This window comes from Girardinichthys multiradiatus, chromosome 20 (genome assembly GCF_021462225.1).
Source record: "Girardinichthys multiradiatus isolate DD_20200921_A chromosome 20, DD_fGirMul_XY1, whole genome shotgun sequence".
NCBI lineage: Eukaryota > Metazoa > Chordata > Actinopteri > Cyprinodontiformes > Goodeidae > Girardinichthys > Girardinichthys multiradiatus.
The window spans coordinates 10,134,444-10,153,657 of NC_061812.1; the positions used below are offsets into that span (position 1 = coordinate 10,134,444).

Genomic DNA, 19,214 nt, shown 5'->3' on the forward strand with positions numbered 1-19,214 from the left:
CAGTAGTTGTTTCCTGCAGATTAGCTCAAACTTGTGTTGGGCTATGGATTCTGCAGTCCAGCTTCTGTCTTCAAGCAGTCCATGCATCTTCACTTTTGTCAGCTTTGTTAGTTGGCTGGCCTTCTCAGCAGATATTCAACTCTTTTCATTTTCCCATCAGCTCTGACTTTCCATCATTTCTATCCCTGCTGGGAAAAAATTATTCCCACAGCATGATGCTGACACCTCCATATTTCACCTTGAAGCTGGTGTGTTCAGGTTGATATGCAGCGTTAGCTTCTTATATACAATACTTTGCATGTAGGCCAGAAAGCTCAGTTTGGTCTTATCTGACCAGAGCAACTGCATCCACATGTTTGCTGTCCGCTCAAAACAACAGGACTTCCTTTAGCTTTCTTTGTGTCTCTCTCCCATAAAGGCAAGATGTGAGGAGCGCATGACTAATAGTTGTTGTGTTAACATATTCTACTAAATGAGCTCTGTAGCCCCCCCGCCCGAGTTACCATCAACCTCTTGGCTACTTCTTTAAATAATATTTGTCTTCTCACCCGCCCTGTCAGTATTAGTTGATGACGATGTCTTGGTAGGTTTAGATTTGTGTTGTACTCATTGTATTTTATGATTATGGACTGAGAAGTGTTTTATTACATGTTCAAAGCTTAAGATATTGTTTTTTCCCAACATGTCTGCAGTGTTTTGGTTCCCAGTGATACTGTTTGTTCCCAGATTCTCAGACACTTCATTAAATTGGGGTCTTTACACAACTAATTTATTTATACTGAGATTAAATTACACAGAGGTGAACAGTATTTACCAATACGACATCTTCAGAAGGTAGTTGCTTGCACTAGAATGTATTTGGGGTATTTAATACAAATGCACGCAACACCTTTTAGGTTTTATTTGTAACTAATTTTGCATGTATCATTGTCCTTCCACATCGAAATATGTTATACTCTTTAAGCTATCTCTTAAAACCTCAAACACCTTAACGTTTGTAGATGTAATGTGACAAAATGTGGAAAGCTTGTCAAAAAACACATCCCGTGGTCGTGGAAAAGATGTCAGTCTGTTTCAGAAGGGTCAAATCATTGGCATGCATCAAGCAGAGAAAACATCTAAGGAGAATGCAAAAACTACCAAAATTGGGTTAAGAACTGTCCAACGCATTATTAAAAACTGGAAGGATAGTGGGGACCCATCGTCTTCAAGGAGGAAATGTGGCTGGAAAAAAATCCTTAATGATCGTGATCAGCGATTACTTAAACCTTTGGTGAAATCAAATTCGAAGAAAAACAACAGTAGAACTCCGGGCTATGTTTAATAATGAAAGTAAGAGCATTTCCACACGCACAATGTGAAGGGAACACAAGGGATTGGGACTGAACAGCTGTGTAGCCTTAAGAAAACAACTAATCAGTGAGGCTAACCAGAAAAAAGGCTTCAATTTTCTATGGATCATAAAGATTGGACTCTGTAGCATATGGAAGAAGGTCATATGGTCTGATGAGTCCAGGTGAAGTGATACACCCATCATGCCTAGTGCCTACTGTACAAGCCTGTGGGCGCAGTGCTTTGATCTGGGGTTGCTGCAGTTGGTCAGGTCTGGGTTCAGCAACAGTATGTGTTCAAAGAAGGATGTCAGCTGACTCCCTGAATATATTGAATGACCAGGTTATTCCATAAATGGATTTTTCCTTCCTTGATGGCACAGGCATATTCCAAGATGACAATGCCAGGATTAATCGGGCTCAAATTGTGAAAGAGTGGATCAGGGAGCATGAGACATTCTCACACATTGGATTGGTCCAGACCTTAACCCCATTGAGAATCTTTGGGATGTGCTGGAGAAAGCTTTGTGCAGCGGTCAGACTCTAGCATCATCAATGCAAGATCTTGGTGAAAAATTAATCCAACACTGGGTGGAAATAAAACTTGTGACATTGCAGAAGCTTATCGAAACAATGCCACAGCGAATACGTGCCGTAATCAAAGCTAAAGACGGTCCAAAGAAATATTAGACTTCTTTTTTGGCCAGGCAGTGTATCTTTGCAAGGGATTGTAAATACAGAACAAATAATCATTTTTCTTATCTCATTATTAATACAAGTTTCCCAAGGTCTTCAGGCTAATGGGAGCAGTCTTATAACCCTGTTAGATACGCTGGGCAAGCCCATAATAGTGGCACTTGATGACTCTGTCTGACTGTGCCAAAAGTGTTTATGCCTATCTTTTGTTTGACAAAGTAAGCAATGCATCGTTCACCTGGATAAACATCCAACATTAAGCTTGAGGTCGGAAGAATTTTCTGAACAGTAATTGTGTAAGTGCAAAAGAGCCTCCAGGATGTGCCTTAAGCATTCATTTTACATTTTTATTATTATTTTTAAATATTTCTTTTGCAGCACTAATAGCATTTATTTCTTTTATTTTTCCCAAGTAGGTACACATGCAGCACAGGTCTGCTGTGTCGGTACTTGAACCCGGTGCAGCTGTGTCGAGGACTGAGGCCTTTGTACATGGGTCACATGCTCCACCGCGTTCCCTATTTTCAATTTTTAATGAATAACAAACATTCTGTTTAAGTCTACGTGTGATTAGCTCCAATGCTCAACTGACTAAAAGACTTACAACACACAGATAAACATAATGATAACCTTTTTTAATTATTAGTACTTGTTCTGTGTATTTCAGATCAGCTGTAGTCTAAACATGACAGTCGTGGATATGCATATTAAAAGTTCTAGTCGTTAGTTCAAAGATTAAATATAGTGCATGCCCTCAGGGAAAATAGGTATTTTATTGGACAGTAGATTATGTTGTTGACCTATCTGGATTTATCTGTTTCTATTGACTCTGATCTTCTGCGTACACTGCAGCCTTCTGTAAGTTTAAATCCAGTTTGTTGAAGCCTATTGGTATTTAGAGTTACAACCTGGCCTTCAACATGATTGGACTGCATAAATTCTTGTCAGAGCTCATGAACCCCACAGTCTGTGGAGACTGCTGCTGGTAAACACATGATTAATTGGTGGATTTAGTTTTAGACTGCCTTGTGTCCATCTGAGAAACATTCTAGCGGACATGAATGAGCAGAGAATCAGGAGATTATCTAAAAAAGCATTGTAATCCATCAAATAAAAAGCTTGAAGGTCTCTAGCACTCTAAATTTTGCCTGGACTTTCTCTAGAGAATTTGCACTTTTATTCGCACTGGGTCTTATCAGCATTGAACAAACGAAAGCTGATGTGGTCTCTTTATAGACAAGCAGTTGTGACCTGTTTTTGATTTTTTTTAACTAGTATTGCTATGTCCTAATAGTATGTGGTTTAATAACCAACTATTATATCAGTTTTGCTAATTGACTAAAATGCAAAGGTTTGAGTCCCCCAGTGGGCCCACCACCTGCAGGGGGAACCGTGAGGGACCGGTGCAAAGAGGATTGGGTGGCGGACGAAGGTGGCGGACGAAGGTGGAGACCTCAGCGGCCCCGGATGCTTAAGCTGGCTCTAGGGACGTGGAATGTCACCTCGCTGGGGGGGAAGGAGCCTGAGCTTGTGCGGGAGGTCGAGAGATATCGACTAGAAATAGTCGGGCTCGCCTCCACGCACAGCGTGGGCTCTGGAACCCATCTCCTTGAGAGGGGTTGGACTCTCTTCTACTCTGGAGTGGCCCATGGGGAGAGGCGGCGGGCTGGTTTGGGTTTGCTTGTTGCCCCCCAGCTCAGCCGTCTCGTGTTGGGGTTTACCCCAGTGGATGAGAGGGTCGTATCCCTGCGCCTTCGGGTTGGGGAGAGGTCTCTGACTATCATTTCAGCCTACGGGCCGAGTGGTAGTGCAGAGTACCCGGCCTTCTTGGCGTCCCTGTCGGGGGTGCTGGATAGTGCCCCTCCCGGGGACTCCATTATTCTGCTGGGGGACTTCAACGCCCACCTGGGGAACGACAGTGACACCTGGAGAGGCGTGATCGGGAGGTGGTCCCCCTTCATAAGAAGAGGGACCGGGGGGTGTGTTCCAACTACAGGGGGATCACACTCCTCAGTCTCCCTGGTAAGGCCTACGCCAGGGTATTGGAGAGGAGAGTCCGACCGATAGTCGAACCTCGGCTTCAGGAGGAGCAGTGTGGTTTTTGCCCCAGCCGTGGAACACTGGACCAGCTCTATACCCTCTACAGGGTGCTCGAGTGTTCATGGGAGTTTGCCCAACCGGTTTACATGTGTTTTGTGGACCTGGAGAAGGCATTCGACTGTGTCCCTCGTGATGCCCTGTGGGGGGTGCTCCACTAATAAAGGGGGGCCCTTTATTAGGGGCCATCTGGTCCCTGTACGAGCAGAGCAGGAGTTTGGTTCGCATTGCCGACACTAAATCGGACCTGTTCCCGGTGCATGTTGGACTCCGGCAGGGCTGCCCTTTGTCACCGGTCCTGTTCATAACTTTTATCGACAGGATTTCTAGACGCAGCCAAGGGCCGGAGGGGGTCTGGTTTGGGGACATGTGGATTTCGTCTCTTCTTTTTGCGGATGACGTGGTCCTGCTGGCCCCCTCTAGCCAAGACCTACAGCATGCGCTGTGGCGGTTCGCAGCCGAGTGTGAAGCGGCTGGGATGAGGATCAGCTCCTCCAAGTCTGAGGCCATGGTACTTGACCGGAAAAGGGTGGCTTGTCCTCTTCAGGTTGGAGGGGAGTTCCTGCCTCAAGTGGAAGAGTTTAAGTATCTCGGGGTCTTGTTCACGAGTGAGGGAAGAATGGACAGATGGATCGGTGCGGCTGCCACAGTAATGGGGGCGCTGTGCCGGTCCGTTGTGGTGAAGAGAGAGCTGAGCCGAAAAGCAAAGCTCTCAAGTTACCGGTCGGTCTACGTTCCTACCCTCACCTATGGCCATGAACTTAGGGTCATGACCGAAAGAACGAGATCCCGGATACCAGCGGCTGAAATGAGCTTCCTCCGTAGGGTGGCCGGGCACTCCCTTAGAGATAGGGTGAGGAGCTCGGCCATCCGGGAGGGGCTCGGAGTAGAGCTGCTGCTCCTCCACATCGAGAGGAGCCAGTTGAGGTGGCTCGGGCATCTATACCGGATGCCTCCTGGACGCCTTACTTGGTAGTTGTTCCAGGCACATCCCACCGGGAGGAGGCCCAGGGGATGGCCCAGGACACACTGGAGGGACTATGTGTTTCTCAGCTGGCCTGGGAACGCCTTGGGCTCCCCCTGGAGGAACTGGAGGAGGTGTCTGGAGAGAGGGACGTCTGGGCATCTCTGCTGAGTCTGCTGCCCCCGCGACCCGGTTCCGGATAAGCGGAAGATGACAAGTACGAGTACGAGCAAAGGTTTGAGCGTTCCGAATGTTTAATGAAACAGTCTTTTGCTATTTGTGAAGTGAAAGAAAAATGAGACATGACTTTCAGATCAACAAATCAAAATTGAAAAGTGTGCCATGCATTTGTATTCATGCCCCTGTACTCTGAAACACATAGATAAAATCCCGTGCAACAAAGTGTAATAAGAAAGCTGTTGTTAAAAGAACAACATAAGAAATGTTTGGATTTTGCCTAAAGCCATGTAGGGGGATGATCTCTAGATTATCTAACAATGATAGAAGCAAAGCCCAAAGACTGTGTTGGTCTATTACATAAAATCCCAATTAAAACTGAGGTTTAAAGTTGCAACTTCACAAAATGTGAAAACATTGAATGAGTGTGAATACTTTTACAAGGTACTTAATAGATAAAAAAGATTCCTGTTTCATAATATTCTTGGCTCATCTTGCATGCAGCTCCATTTTAGGTTGGAGCACAAATTGTAGTTAGAGATGCCTATTTATAAACCTATGCTGCTCTTTCTAAACTTACTTCTGCTCTTTAAAGCTACAATTTTGTATTTTTCATCCTCAGTATCAAAAAAGAGAGGATCAGTATATTTAATTTTCCTTTAACATGACACATTGATTGTATAATAGCTCAGATATTTTGTCTAATTTCATGCAAGCAATCATGCCGCAATTTGTGATTTTAGGATTATTTCTGTTTGATTTAGGGGCTTCATCATGTTGCTAGGAGACAAATACATTATCACAACTGCAGCTGTAAAAAGGAATAAACCTCATTGTGGAGAAAAGGCTGTAAACCAGGTGTGTAGCAGAGTGTCTCATTGGAAAATGAACGTAAAAGTAAAGTAAACACTAGTGGTACAAATTATGCACTCAGTCCATACAGCAGGACATTCACTGCTCTTTATTAACGTTAGGATATAAAGTGCATTTTGTTCGGCAGAGAAGAAAACATTTTGGCATGTTGTATCTCTTGTAGTACTAAATTTGCTCTTTTACTGCTCAAGTCAGCAAAGAGTTAATCCACTGCAACTGGCAAAGAAACTTTTCACCTTAGAGAATGAGCAGGAAGTTTGGTAATGGACAGGGCAACGCTTTTTCTTTCATTCTGTAAATAAGTGTTGCTGGGGTTTGCGCCTTCAATGACCACTCTTTTTTATGCTCTTATCCACACTCTTCTCATGCTAATAGTTAATTTGCCGCCCCACTGAACTTCAGGGCCTCCAGAGAGCCAGAGAAATCATAGAATCTATTCGATTTCCTTTTCTTCCCATAACACTACCACTGCAGGATTTGTGAGGATGATGGTATTTTGCTCTCTACGATTCTCAAAATGTGGCTGTTTGCTCCAGGTCCTTATCGGTTTCATCCTACTTCCTGAAGCACTGTGCACAGGACATTGTCCCTGCTTGGATGATACTCTATGTTGAGGCCTGAAATAAATTTTAACTTTCAACTACAGCAGCAAAGCTCAAATTTATAAATTAGTCATAATTTAAGCAGATACAAGGCAGAGAAAAAAAGGAAGACTGTCTAAAAGACACCCTGTAGATGAATGAGCCCAAAGGTTTAGCTTCCCCATTAGAAAGTTGCAAACATCTCAGTCACATCAGATCTGACGCTAAGTGTAGTCAGTCTTGGCATGTAGTATTTGACATGTTTTCTTTGTTGTAATGTATGAAAATGTCTGAGAACAAAACGACACAATATAAATCTATGATTTCAGAATCCAATGCAGCTCCAGGAGCAATCTGTTGACCTTTTTCAGTCATTTCCCTGAATTCAGCAGAGATCAGAGCCAACAAAGAGCTTTGTTTGTAATAGATTTTCTAACCTCAGTCCAGGTCAGTGGTCTGATGTCAGGGTAGTAAAGCTCTCTTTACTCAGACTTATAGATTTTCCTCAAGTGTAATAGGGAGAGCTCTGATATCTATTAATGGACTGTGTTGCAGACAAGGGATTGTGTATAATGGATCTTACTTCATCTTTGCGGCCTTTAAACCGCAATGGTTTCGGCCAAAATGGCAGAGTGAGGAAAATATGTGATGGTGAGAGCACACTTCTCCCTCTTCAATTCTCACTCTATTCTCACTAAGAAATCAGATTGTCCCATTATTCCCAGTTTCTTTTGTTCCTGCGCAGTGCTTAGAAATGCCCACTGCTAAAGGTTTGTGAACAGGGAGGAAGCACAGAAGGGCTGTCACCCCCATCATCTGACTGTTGTGTGAGACGAAGTGTGAAGTCATAAAATGTGACCAGAATCTTAGTCAGACTGATAATTCAGTCCAATCAAACAGAGCAGAGTGTGGACTTAGGAGAGCAGAGGAAAAATGGTGAGGGCAGCAGATGAGGAGATGAGAGCTGAGAGTACTTTCATCTTCTATTTTCTATCAATTTTTTCTTTGTCCTTCAATGTGTCTGTACTTTATTGCAATCCTCTCGATCGTAGGGGTTTCACAGCATTGACTTAATTGTGCTCATCACCTTAAGACAAGATGGAGTTATGCCAAACACTATGTACAACAGAAATAATTGTTTTGTAATAGTTCTGAGTAAAGAAGCCTTGTTTCACAACACCGGCACTGTTCAGAGACCTAGGAATTTCTACTTTAGGTGACATAACTCGTTTGGATTACATTGTTCTTTTTTCCCACTCTCTTATTGCATAAATTAAACTTTCATCTTTAGCTTTTTCTCATGTCTCTTTCCCTCTTCTCATCCCCACCCCTTCATACTCTCTGACTCACAGGAAACAAGATGGAACGATTCCCCGAATATCTGATGAAATAAATCCCTTTCTGCCACAGTCCCACCCTCTGTCTCCTCGTTTCTCTTTTGCAAAGGTAACACACTTCTTTAACCTGCTGTTATCTTTTTACCCTCCTAACAACTTGCTCAGTCGAATCAAGCCACTGAAAAGCACTGACTTAGGCATTTAGCGTGTTAAGTGACTGCTTTAATTTGGGGTTAGGTTTGAGCTACTGCATTCATTTGTTTATATGAATATAGGATTAATGACATCATGTTCTGATAAGTTCAATGACATTTAAAGGCCTTAATTAATAATTTTGCAGGGTGAGTCAGACATGCATCAGGTTGAGGGAAGATGGTTATAATGTGGAGCAGGGTGAGTGAACCCTGTTGCCTTGTGAAAGGACAGCCGGCTCTGATGACATCAGAGATCGACAGGGTGGATCCGCCCGCATCATTCTGACATGGCAGTGACAGCTGACGGCAGTAGACAGCTTTTGAGTTTGACAGCAGCTACGACGATTGGCTCACAGTAATTACAGCAAAGTCTGATAGGCTGAACTGCTAAGAGTTAAGTCCCTCAGAGAGGAATCTGAATGTGCATGAAGACGGTGATCCACAAAAGACTTATATGAAGGTTCCTGAGGAAACTTTCTCAAAACATCATACTTGCTTTTATACAGGTACATTTCAATTCAATGGAATATCATTGTAAAGGTAATTTCTGTCCATAACTGCATTAAAAAAATGAAAGTCGTGTTTTATTTAGACTCACCACACATAGTGACATAAGAGTTTATTTGTGTTAATTCCAACATGTTTGCTTACAGCTAATGAATATCCCAAATTTAGTTTCTCAGAAAACTAAGCCATTTCATAAGACCAATAAATTATTGATTTTACTACTGAAATGATTTGTTTTGCTCATGTTATGACTTACAGAATCATGGAGGAGACTACTTGATTTGTCAATGACACTCTCCACAAGGAGGGTGAGCCAACAATGGTCATTGGTAAAGAAGTTGGCTGTCAGATTAAAGTCAGCTTTAATCTGGACATGTTAATAGAAAGTTGAGTGGAGGGAAAAATGTTACAGGTCCTTCTCAAAATATTAGCATATTGTGATAAAGTTAATTATTTTCCATAATGTCATGAGGAAAATTTAACATTCATATATTTTAGATTCATTGCACACTAACTGAAATATTTCAGGTCTTTTATTGTCTTAATACGGATGATTTTGGCATACAGCTCATGAAAACCCAAAATTCCTATCTCACAAAATTAGCATATCATTAAAAGGGTCTCTAAACGAGCTATGAACCTAATCATCTGAATCAACGAGTTAACTCTAAACACCTGCAAAAGATTCCTGAGGCCTTTAAAACTCCCAGCCTGGTTCATCACTCAAAACCCCAATCATGGGTAAGACTGCCGACCTGACTGCAGTCCAGAAGGCCACTATTGACACCCTCAAGCAAGAGGGTAAGACACAGAAAGAAATTTCTGAACGAACAGGCTGTTCCCAGAGTGCTGTATCAAGGCACCTCAGTGGGAAGTCTGGGGGAAGGAAAAAGTGTGGCAGAAAACGCTGCACAACGAGAAGAGGTGACCGGACCCTGAGGAAGATTGTGGAGAAGGGCCGATTCCAGACCTCGGGGGACCTGCGGAAGCAGTGGACCGAGTCTGGAGTAGAAACATCCAGAGCCACCGTGCACAGGCGTGTGCAGGAAATGGGCTACAGGTGCCGCATTCCCCAGGTCAAGCCACTTTTGAACCAGAAACAGCGGCAGAAGCGCCTGACCTGGGCTACAGAGAAGCAGCACTGGACTGTTGCTCAGTGGTCCAAAGTACTTTTTTCGGATGAAAGCAAATTCTGCATGTCATTCGGAAATCAAGGTGCCAGAGTCTGGAGGAAGACTGGGGAGAAGGAAATGCCAAAATGCCAGAAGTCCAGTGTCAAGTACCCACAGTCAGTGATGGTCTGGGGTGCCGTGTCAGCTGCTGGTGTTGGTCCACTGTGTTTTATCAAGGGCAGGGTCAATGCAGCTAGCTATCAGAAGATTTTGGAGCACTTCATGCTTCCATCTGCTGAAAAGCTTTATGGAGATGAAGATTTCATTTTTCAGCATGACCTGGCACCTGCTCACAGTGCCAAAACCACTGGGAAATGGTTTACTGACCATGGTATCACTGTGCTCAATTGGCCTGCCAACTCTCCTGACCTGAACCCCATAGAGAATCTGTGGGATATTGTGAAGAGAACGTTGAGAGACTCAAGACCCAACACTCTGGATGAGCTAAAGGCCGCTATCGAAGCATCCTGGGCCTCCATAAGACCTCAGCAGTGCCACAGGCTGATTGCCTCCATGCCACGCCGCATTGAAGCAGTCATTTCTGCAAAAGGATTCCAGACCAAGTATTGAGTGCATAACTGTACATGATTATTTGAAGGTTGACGTTTTTTGTATTAAAAACACTTTTCTTTTATTGGTCGGATGAAATATGCTAATTTTGTGAGATAGGAATTTTGGGTTTTCATGAGCTCTATGCCAAAATCATCCGTATTAAGACAATAAAAGACCTGAAATATTTCAGTTAGTGTGCAATGAATCTAAAATATATGAATGTTAAATTTTCATCATTACATTATGGAAAATAATGAACTTTATCACAATATGCTAATATTTTGAGAAGGACCTGTACAACAGTAGGCAGTGATCATTACCCCATTAAAATCATAACAGGAATATTAATAAATAACAGGAATACAGGATTATATAAAAGATAGAACTTTAATAAGGCTGATTGGGAAAAATTAAAATATTTAAGTCAAAAGAAATTGGAAGAAATAGATGAGTCAATTGATATAAATAGTTTATATCGATTAAAAATTGTGCCATGGTGGACAAAAGAATGTAGTGAAGTAATAAAATTAAAAAATAAAGCATTTAAAATGTTAAAAAGTAACCCAATTTATCAGAACCTAATTGAGTACAAAAGAAAGCAAGTAAAAGTGAGAAAGATCATTAAGAATGCAAAAAGAGAATATTGGAGAAACTTTTGTAATACCGTAGGGAGAGAAATAAAAATTGATCAAATTTGGAAAACAATTAAAAGAATGAATGGTATTAGAAAAGAATATGGATATCCTATTTTAAAAATAGATAATACAACTATAACGGAAGATAAAGAAAAAGCAAAAATATTAGCTAAAACATTTAGTAAAATTCATAGTTCAAATAATATTAGTGAAGAGGGAAAGAAAGGTAGGGAAATCACAAAGATGAAATTTAGATTTAATGCGAAATAATGTAGGTACGAATAAATTAATAAAGGAACCATTTACAAAAGGAGAATTTAACTTTGAAACCAGGAAAACAAAAAATACATCACCTGGAAAAGATCCAATTTACTATACAATGATAGAACATCTCAATGACAAAGCAAAAGAAAAAATATTAGAATTATACAATAAAGTCTGGGAGGAGGGAGAGCTGCCACAGAGCTGGAAGGAAGCAATAATTATTCCAATAGCTAAACCAGGAAAAGATAACACAAAACAAGAAAATTATAGACCGATCGCATTAACATCAAATATTTGTAAAATAATGGAAAAAATGATTAATAATAGATTAACATATTATTTAAATATTAATGGATATATATCTAGAAATCAAAATGGGTTTCGAAAAGGGAGAAGCACAAATGACTCTGCATTATGTTTAGAATATGAAATAAGGAGAGCACAAATAAACAAAGAAAATGTAGTAGCTGTATTTTTCGACATAGAAAAAGCATATGACATGATGTGGGTAGAAGGATTATTAATTAAATGAAATAAAATGGGTATTACTGGAAAAATGTTTAACTGGATTAAATATTTTTTTATCAAATAGAACAATACAAGTAAGAATTGGTCAAGAATTGTCAGGTAAATATATAATAGATAATGGTACTCCTCAAGGAAGTATTATAAGTCCGTTATTGTTTTCTATAATGATAAATGATGTATTTAAAAATATTGGTAAGGAAGTCGGTTGTTCACTATTTGCAGATGATGGAGCTATATGGAAAAGGGGTCGTAATATCAAACTTATTGAAAAGAAAATACAGGATGAGATTATTAGAATAGAACAATGGGCAAATCAATGGGGATTTAAATTCTCAGTAGAAAAAACAAAAGTAATGGTGTTTACACAGAAAAGAGAAAATATAAAACTAAAATTATACAATCAAGTTTTAGAACAAGTAAACAATATAAAAGCTTTAGGTATATGGTTTGATGAAAAAATTATATGGAAAGTACATATAGAAACAATCATAGATAAATGCAAAACAATATTAAACATTATGAGATGTATGGCTGGTATTGATTGGGGAGCAGATCGAACATCATTAAAAATAATTTATACAGGATTAATTAGATCAAATATCGATTATGGAAGTATAATTTATGGATCAGCAGCAAACACTCATCTTATAAAATTAGACAATATACAACATCAAGCTTTAAGAATTTGTACTGGAGCAATCAGAACCAGTCCAATAGCAGCACTTCAGGTAGAGATGGGAGAGATGCCATTAGATCTAAGAAGGAAACAGTTAGCATTAAATTACTGGATAAATTTACAAGGCAATAATCCGGATCATCCCACATGTGATATTTTAAAACCATGCAGGGAAAAAGAAAAAAAACAAGTTAAGAGTTTTGGTTGGATTATCAATAGTATAGCAGAAGAATTTCAAATATATGGAAAAGAAATAAGTTCAATGTTGCCTTTGCCAATAGTGCCACCGTGGCTGTTACCAGAAGCAGTGGTGGATATGGCATTGATGGAAAAGAAAAAGGATACGAAATGTAGATTAGATTCATGTATAATACAGGAATATATAAACAATTACTATCATTATGTCCAAATTTACACAGACGCATCAAAAACAGATGAAAAATAGGAGTGGCATTTGTAATACCAGAATTTTAAATAAAAGTAGGAAAAAGAATTACAGATGGATTATCGATATATTCAGGAGAATTATTAGCCATATTGCTAGCAGTGCAGTGGGTGGAGGATATAAAACCATTAAAAACAATAATTTGTTCAGACTCAAGTTCAGCATTATTAAGTTTAAAACATAATCATTCAGAGGGTAGACCAGACATTTTACTTTATTTAGAATACAAAGGATGGGATTAATATTAGTGTTTTTATGGGTACCAGCACATGTAGGAGTTGGAGGGAATGAGATGGACAGGATAGCAAAGAAGGCACCACAAAACAACATTAGCTTTATAATTAATATTAGTAGGTCAGAGGCAAGAAATATAATTAAACAGAGAATCAGGAAAGAGTGGCAAAAAAGGTGGGATGAAGAGAGGAAAGGAAGATGGTTTTACAGAATCAATAAGGTAGTAGGAGAAGTAAGAACTGGAAGACGGAGCAGAAAAGAGGAAAGATTAATACAAGATTAAGAATAGGACATACAGGACTTAATTATACATTGTTCAAGATAAAGAAACATAATACAGGAAAATGTGATCATTGTGGAGAGGAGGAAACAATAGAACATGTAATATTGAAGTGTCAGAAATATGAACAAGAAAGAACAATTTTAAGGAGAGAATTTGTAGGCATTAAAGAAAGTTTTATTTTGAGAGATACTTTGCAAAGAAGTTTGGGTAGCAAACATATTCAAATTATAATTAGATTTTTCAAAAAAACTAAATTAATAAATAGAATTTGATTGTTGTAATAGTAAATAAGATTTAAAACCATGAAGAACCACACTCCATACCAGTCGGTGGCGGTAATGCACATCATAAAGTTATTTGCCAACTGCCAAAAATAATACAAGAAGAAGAAGAAGGTCTTCGCTGGAACATAACCTCAGTTATGTCGACTGCCTACCTGCCCGGCTACCTACCTGCCTGTCTACTTGCCTGCACCTTGTAAATACTCACCTAAGGACTGCACTGTAAATATACTCACCATCAGCACTCTCACCTTGGATTCCTGGATCCTGTCCTCCTCCCCTGGTTCCTGGACAACACCAACCTATTATCCTGGGCAAGCCTACACTAAGAATAAACTTCACTTACCATCTACATCTTGTGTTTTGAGTCTGTTTTCATCCTCTGGTTTGTTCTACTACGACTACTTTAGTGATTCATGATATTATGTTCCAGCCATCTAACATGTCGAAGAACAATTCAGATGATGAACAAACTTCCATTAAAGAACGTTTAAAATCTAATGAAACCATGCTCCAACAGCTACTGCAACAACAAAAGACTACAGACTCCCATCTCACAGAACTTGGTGGTATGGTTCATGCTCTAAGAGAAATGTTAACCAAACTCTCACCTGCTTCTCCAACTCCTCCAGTTCAAAAAGAGAATCCTCCAACGTCCTTAACCCTCTCTTCTGGGATCCGTGAGCCTGACTTCCGTCCATCTGACCTTTTTGATGGTAATCCTAATAACTTTGTTGGCTTTTCTCTCCAATGTGAGTTAGCAATCAGTCGTTCCCCCTCTCTTTTTCCTACCGCTGCCTCCAAAATTACCTATATTGTAACCTCGCTAAGGGGACTTGCTCTGCGCTGGACGCACGCCTATTTGGCATCTAACCCTGTTGAGTCTCTTAGTTATGCTACTTTTTTCAGTCACTTTTAGAGGGTCTTTGACCAACCACTCCAGCAGGATCCAGCGGCTAAGAGAACACTCACCCTCAAACAGGGAAGGAGAACGTTGGCGGAGTTCGCCATCGACTTCCGGGTGGCAGCGCAGGAGGTGGGTTGTGATGAAGCGGCACACAAGGGTATTTTTGTTAATTCCCTTGCAGATCAAATAAAGGACTAGCTGGTTATGAGAAATGAACCCGAAAGACTGGGTGAATTAATCAACCTATCGATCCGCATTGACAACCGTCTAAGAGAGACGAACAGAAAGAAACTACAATTCCCAGTGGCATCACTCTCTGGCACCTCTTTCCTCGACGCACCCACTTCTGTTCAAGCTACAGAGGGGTCTACGGAACCGGAGCCGATGCAGATTGGCCACACTCGACTCTCCCCAGAGGAACAGCAACGACGCTTTGAAGCTGGTCTTTGTTTATTTTGTGGACAAAGAGGACATTACATCGCAAGATTCCCTTACAAGGGAAAAGAGAGAGCTCGTCAATAAAACAGGGAACGTTGAAGAGCATATCCCATTCTTCCCCTGTCTCCCATCTGTGTTTTCCGGCCTCTATTATTGTCAGCCAAGAGAAGTTTCCTGTTGACGCCTTTATTGATTCTGGTGCTGAACAAAATCTTATTTCCTCGGACCTGGTTAATAAACTTCAAATACCCTCTCAGCCTCTCAACCATTCCATCTCTGTCACTGGCATCACTGGTCAGCCCATGTCTCAAGTGAGATTTAAAGTTCCTCAGCTTCACATCATTACCTCTGGTAATCATCATGAAAAGGGTGAGTTCTTTATTATCCCTTCCATCTCTCCACAATTAGTTTTGGGGTATCTTTGATTGCAGAAACATAATCCCACTATTAATTGGGTGGAGGGCAGAGTAGAGAGATGGAGTAAGTTCTGTCTCCAGAATTGTTTAAGAACTGCCATCTCTCACTATACTAAAGAACTCAAACCTCCTGAGCCTGTTGATTTATCCAAAGTTCCACCTGAATACCATAATCTCGTACCTGTGTTTAGTAAATAAGGGGCTCTTTCTCTACCTCCGCATCGCCCCTATGACTGTTCCATTGATCTCCTCCCAGGCGCTCCACTACCAACCAGCAGACTCTATAATCTCTCCAGACCCGAGAAAGAGGCCATGAAAGAATACATTGAGGATTCTTTGGCATCTGGGATCAGTCGTCTGTCCACCTCCCCTGTTGGCGCCGGATTTTTCTTCATGGGTAAGAAAGACGGCACATTAAGACCTTGCATTGATTATAGATGGTTGAATCAAATTACTATTAAAAATAAATACCCACTACCACTTATTGACTCAGTACATGAACAACTACATTCTGCCAAGATCTTCACTAAGCTCGACCTGTGCAACGCATACCATTTGGTCCGGATCCGTGAGGGCGATGAGTGGAAAACAGCTTTCAAAACCCCCCTAGGACATTTTGAGTATCTAGTCATGCCTTTCGGTTTAACTAATGCACCCACTGTTTTTCAGGCTCTCATTAATGATGTTCTTCGCAATTTCCTCAACCTCTTTGTTTTCGTTTATCTCGATGACATTTTGATTTTTTCCCAGGACATAGAACAACATCACCAACACGTCAGAACAGTTCTCCAAAGGCTTTACAAAAATCAATTCTTCAGCGTCACATCAGTGTCTTTTTTGGGTTTCATTTTTGAAGCAGGCAAATACAGAACTGATCCCGAGAAGACCAAGGCAGTGGCAGAGTGGCCTACTCCAACTGATTGCAGGCAACTCCAAAGGTTCTTGGGATTTGCAAATTTCTACAGGAGGTTTATAAGGAACTACAGTCAGGCCACTGCACCCCTCACTCAACTCATCTCCTCTCGGAGAACATTCAATTGGACCCCTGAGGCAGAAAGGGCATTTGGTGAGTTAAAGACTTCATTTTCTTCGGCCCCCATATTGACCCATCCTGATCCATCTAAACAATTTATTGTAGAGGTTGATGCTTCCGACATTGGAGTAGGGACCATTTTATCTCAACGGTCCCCTGTGGACAATAAAATACATCCATGTGCCTATTTTTGTCGTTGCTTGTCTCCAGCAGAGCAAAATTATGATGTGGACAATTGTGAACTTTTAGCCATAAAGTTGGCCATTGAGGAATGGCGGCATTGGTTAGGGCGTACTGAAATCCCTTTTCTCATTTGGACTGATCACAAGAACCTCGCCTACATTCAAAATGCCAAGAGACTTAACCCCAGACCAGCCCGTTGGTCTATGTTTTTTTGCTCGCTTTCATTTCTCTATCTCCTACAGACCCGGTTCCAAGAACACTAAGCCTGACGCTCTCTCTCTTGCCAGTTTTCTCATTCTAACCAACCCAAGACTGAAACCTCCATCCTCCCGAACTCTTGTATTGTGGGCGTCCTCACCTGGGCCATTGAGAAGGACATCAGAGAGGCACAGAGGCCCGAACCTGACCCAGGTAGTGGCCCAGTGGGCAAGATGTTTGTTCCCATCTCTGTCGTCAATAAAGTTCTGGATTGGGTGCACAACAATAAGCTGACTTGTCATCCTGGGGCGACTCGCATGACCACATTTACCAAGAGGTATTTCTGGTGGCCGACTATGAATCTCAACATTAAAGACTTTGTTGCAGCTTGTCCCACATGTGCTCGGAACAAAAACACCAATCAACCCCCTGCTGGTCTTCTTCAATCTCTGCCCACCCCTAGCTGCCCCTGGTCCCACATTTCCATTGATTTCATTACTGGTCTCCCTCCATCTGACGGTAACACCGTCATCCTTACTGTTGTTGATAGATTTTCTAAAGCAGGCCATTTTCTTCCATTATCCAAGCTCCCGTCTGCATTTCAGACTGCCCAACTCCTGGTTTTCCACGTTTTTCGCATCCATGGTATTCCTCTGGATATTGTTTCTGACCGAGGCCCGCAGTTCATCTCGCAAGTCTGGAAGGAGTTCTGCAAGGCTCTAGGTGCCTCCGTAAGTCTTTCATCAGGATACCACCCACGATCTAATGGGCAGACAGAAAGATGTAACCAGGAACTTGAAGTCGCTTTAACGTGCGTAATAAATGACAACCCCTCTTCTTGGTGCACACCTCACATGGATTGAATATGCTCATAACGTACATACTTTCTCTGCTTCCGGTTTGTCCCCCTTTGAGGTTTCCCTTGGCTATCTACCACCGCTGTTTCCCAGTATTGAGTCTGACATCCTGGTCCCCTCTGTTCAGCATCATGTTTCCAGGTGTCGTAGGATTTTGCAGCAGACCAAGAGGACCTTCCTACGCACTCTGGAACAAAATAAGAGGTTCGCCAACCGTCGCCGTTCTGCTGCACCTATCTACCAAATCAATCAGAGGTTCTGGCTATCTACCAGGAATGTTAAATTAAAGGATATTCCCAGAAAGTTGGTACCCCATTACATTGGTCCTTTCCTCATTGAGAGGATCATCAACCCATCTTCGGTGAGACTCAAACTACCATCTTCCATGCGCATTCATCCTACTTTCCATGTTTCTCAGATCAAGCCAGTCTCTGAAAGCCCTGTTGTAATTATGAATCTGATAATATTATTTAATATTTAATATTAATATTTTAATATTTTATCAAATAATATTTCGGTCTGTTAAGGGTTGTCCTGTGAATACCAGCCCAGTAAGGCGATGGTATTAGGACAAAATAGAAAGGTGTGAGACAAACTCTGACATTATTGAACAGCATAAACTCTGCACATATATGGAATGAATTCACACAATTTCTTAAAATACAAGAATTTATTAACAAAAATAAGTCAACTCAAAGTCAAACATATTTCAATCAACAAACTCTTTACTATGCTAAAACAATCCAACTAAACTACCAAGCAGAATTAAAGAATAACGAAGACTAATGGACTATGTACAATATAAACACGTTGATTAAAGATGATTGGAAATCATGACCAAAAGAGTGATGCAACATTACCATGCAATATTTATGTTTGAGAACCAAGGATTATCTTGAAGAATCTGGAAATGAAGTTAAGTTAGTTTTGGAACTAACTTAGAAAATAATATGCAACATTTAGACAACCATTCATAATGCAAGATCGGATAAAATATTATTTTAATAAAATAATGTTTTAAATAATGATCTGCTGAATAAAACCAACCTTCTGGATAACTAATTCTCAACGGTGTCTAATTAGCTGCCTTTATTTATTGAAATAATATTTGAAGAAATATTATTAAGGGAGTGTTTTGGAAAAGAGCCAAATCTTTCTGGAGAAATGGGGCTTAATGGTGTTTACTTAGTTATCAAATCTAGTAAATGATGCTCAGGGACTATTATTCACTAGCTTGAAAACTAACAACCTTTCTGTTCACTACTCTTTAGTAGCAACCACATGTTCTCTACCGGTTAGCCGTTAAGCTAACAAAGAAGCGGATAGCTTAGCACCAGAATCAACACATACTTTTA

The 19,214-nt window shown here is 40.8% G+C and overlaps 1 protein-coding gene across 5 annotated transcripts in view; it reads left to right on the forward strand.

Annotated features, from left to right (window-relative positions):
- The window catches only part of rap1gapb (RAP1 GTPase activating protein b), a 160,372-nt gene that overhangs the window by 107,299 nt on the left and 33,859 nt on the right, over window positions 1-19,214 (forward strand). For 3 of the 5 annotated variants that reach the window (XR_007035491.1, XR_007035493.1, XR_007035492.1), the window contains one exon: window positions 8,072-8,165. The gene's annotated coding sequence lies outside the window, so the exon portion shown is untranslated. Of the gene's footprint in view, window positions 1-8,071; window positions 8,166-15,844; window positions 15,986-19,214 lie in introns of all 5 variants that reach the window. The other 2 variants (XR_007035494.1, XR_007035495.1) reach the window with 1 other exon arrangement.